The following is a 3379-nucleotide window of genomic DNA, read 5'->3' as shown; positions in this document are numbered from 1 at the left end:
TCCTTCAGATGATTGTACTCCCACTGCATCCAGTTGAGTGGCTCCTATGAAGATTGATAAAACATCCTTCCCCATGGATCAATGGTTTACACTGTGTGCAGTAAATACCTGATTTACAAGAGCCATGTGACTATGTATGAATGGGTATGGGGCCATCTACTATAAACTGGCAACCTACCATAGATCAGATCCTCAGCAGCCATCAACTGCTAATAATTTGTCATCTAGAGGGTGGCCTTGGAAGCACTTCCTCCATCCATGCTAGAGTTTTGAACAGCTTGATCTTGTGCCAATTTTATGCAGACAACCATAGTTGCTATGAGTTGATATATACATCTGCTATGCATGTTCAGAAGACAGTATTTCACAGATCTCCTCAACTCTCCATTTTGAGTGCAAACCTTTTGGGAGGATATCAAGTTTTTTTCTGAAGTAATTTTGGAAGAGAAAAAAAATAAGCAAGTCCAGATGTCTTTTTTTGTCCCATATTCAGAAAGATTAAAGTAAAAAAACCAAAATCATCTATGAGGTTTCAAAAGAGAAGAATCTTACTTTAGCAAGATTGTTATTTCTACACCATGAGGCTTGAGGTACCAGAGGTAGTTAGAATAATCTTGCCCAGAGTTTGGGTTCTAAACTTATCTGTATAATTGGTGTTTGAATTATGAAGTTATGTATGAATTTAAGAATATTCCTTATCTCTTCTGGGCTCCAATTTCTACTCATGTACAATGCATACCACACTAGAGTAATTACAACATTTGTGAAGATACTTAAAAATACAAATAAATGGGGATCCACCCCATATGTAGCCACGAAACTCAGACACTATTGTGGATGCCAAGAAGTGCTTGCTGACAGGAGCCTGATATAGCTGTCTCCTGAGAGGCTCTGCCAGAGCCTTACCAATACATATGTGGACGGTTGCAGCCAGTGATTGGACTGAGCATGGGGACCTCAATGGAGGAGTTAGGGGAAGAACTGAAGGAGCTGAAGGGGTTTGCAACCCCATAGGAAGAACAACAACATCAACCGACCAGATCCCAAGCTCCCAGGGACTAAATCACCAACCAAAGAGTATACATGGAGGGACCCATGGCTCCAGACACTTATGTAGCAGAGGAAGGCCATGTTAAGCTTCAATGAAAGAAGAGGGCCTTGGTCCTGTGAAGGCTCTAAGCCTCAGTGTAGGGGAATGCCAGGGTGGTGAGGTGGGAGTGGGTGAGTGGACAGGGGATCGTCCTCATAGAAGCAGGGAGAGGGGAGATGGGATAAGGGGGTTCTGAAGGGGAAATCTGGAAAGGGGATAACATTTAAAATGTAAATACATGAAATATCCAATAAAAATACAAACAAAATTAAAATTGTTTTACATAGCCTTTCATTTCTCCTATACCCCAGCACATACCATAAAGTTATAGATTTGTCTCCAATTTTCCATATGCTTTATTAACATAGATGACATGCGCAATCAAAGAATCGGATCTCATAACATTGTCAGATCCTTCAGCTGTCATGTTTATTCAGCTCCATGGGAGTCAATACTCAAGTCATATTAACGATTGATTTCAAAATGATTCAGCGAACCATGAGGGCTGTCTGATTTGGACAATCAGATGGTCAATATATCCAATGAAAATTAAATTCTAATCAATTCCATTTACAACTTTGTGATTTGAGTTTTAGCTCAGATTATGTTATTGAAAGTACATTGATTTGCAAGGAAAAATGGGATGTAAGTAATATAAGATAAGTAAGATACCATTAATTCAGACTAATATAGTTAAGGAGGAATTTAAGGCATTATTTAAAGAAAAGGACTGTTGCATAGCTATTTACTTCAAATAGAAAAATTCCCATCTAGAGGCAGGAAGGAGGCTCCTAAGATTCAGGAAGGAAATTCAACATGGAAAGCCTAGAAAGCAATGTCAACTTCAAGACTCAGACCTGAACGTTCACAGATTCAGAAGGCCCCTCTCCAGATTTATAAAATCAGTAACAACAGCTGTGTAGAGGAGCCTCTGATTTGCTATACTACTGTGTTGGATAAGTTTTATGTCAACTTTATACAAGGTAAAGCCATCTGAGGGGAGGGAATTGAGAAAATGTTTCCATAAGATCAGGTAAGTCTATAATAAGGCATTCTCTTAATTGGTGATTGATGGGGGAAGACATATCCCATGGTGGGTGGTGCCATCCTTAGGTTGGTGGTTCAGGATTATATAAGAAAGCAGGCATTTTCTTTATTTACATTTCAAATGTTATCCCCTGTTCTGGTTTCCTCTCCGAAAACCCCCTATCCCACCCCCCCTCCCCATGCTCACCAACCCACCCACTTTCCTGTCCTGGCATTCCCCTACACTGGGGCATCAAGCCTTCTCAGGACCAAGGGCCTCTCCTCCCATTGATGTCCAACAAGGACATCCTTTGCTACATATGCAGCTGGAGCCATGGTCCCTCCATGTGTTCTCTTTGGTTGGTGGTTTAGTCTTTGGGAGCTCTGGGGGTACTGGTTGGTTTGTATTGTTGTTCCTCCTATGGGGCTGCAAGTTCCTTCAGCTCCTTTGGTCCTTTCTCTAGGTCCTCCATTGGGGACCCTGTGCTCAGTCCAATGGTTAGCTGAGAGCATCCACCTCTCTACTTGTCAGGCTCTGGCAGAGCCTCTCAGGAGACAGCTATATCAGGCTCATATGAGCAAGCACTTGTTGATATCCACAATAGCGTCTGGGTTTGGTGATTGTATATGGGATGGATCCCCAGGTGGGGCAGTCTTTGGGTGTTCTAGAAGTAGTGGCGCCACAGCAGCCAGATCTTGTCCTGGCTGCCCACATCCCACACCGCGAAGCTGATACTCTTGTATTCAACAGTCTCCACATTGAAACCAATGGTGGGAATGGTGGTCACAATTTCGCCCAGCTTCAGTTTGTATAGAATTGTTGTCTTCCCTGCAGCATCCAGGCCCACCATGAGAATGCGCATTTCTTTTTTGCCAAAAAGGCCCTTGAAGAGGTTTGCAAAGATATTCCCCATGTTTGTAGGCAGGTGGAATCGATACTGGCCAAAGACCTCCACGGCGACTGCTCCCAGCCAGGCGTTGGTTTCGCTCCCCGAGCTTTATTCTTAATAGCCGGGAACTGGAAGTAACCTAGATGTCCCTCAACTAAAGCATGTTTAAAGAATATGTAGTATATACTATTCAGCTATTAACAACAAAGACATTATGAAAATTTCAGGAAAATGGATGGAACTAGACAGTATCATCCTGTACTGGCTGGTTTTGTGTGTCAACTTGACACAGCTGGAGTTATCACAGAGAAAGGAGCTTCAGTTGAGGAAATGCCTCCATGAGATCCAACTGTGGGGCATTTTCTCAATTGGT

At 42.5% G+C, this 3379-nt stretch overlaps 1 pseudogene; it reads right to left on the bottom strand.

Moving 5' to 3' along the window:
* Positions 1 to 2781: 2781 nt before the first annotated feature.
* Positions 2782 to 3071, bottom strand: LOC110285168 (annotated as a pseudogene).
* Between the last annotated feature and the right edge of the window lie 308 nt (positions 3072 to 3379).

Source organism: Mus caroli, chromosome 18 (genome assembly GCF_900094665.2).
Source record: "Mus caroli chromosome 18, CAROLI_EIJ_v1.1, whole genome shotgun sequence".
NCBI classification, from domain to species: domain Eukaryota; kingdom Metazoa; phylum Chordata; class Mammalia; order Rodentia; family Muridae; genus Mus; species Mus caroli.
This window is presented reverse-complemented; position numbering and strand designations above follow the sequence as displayed.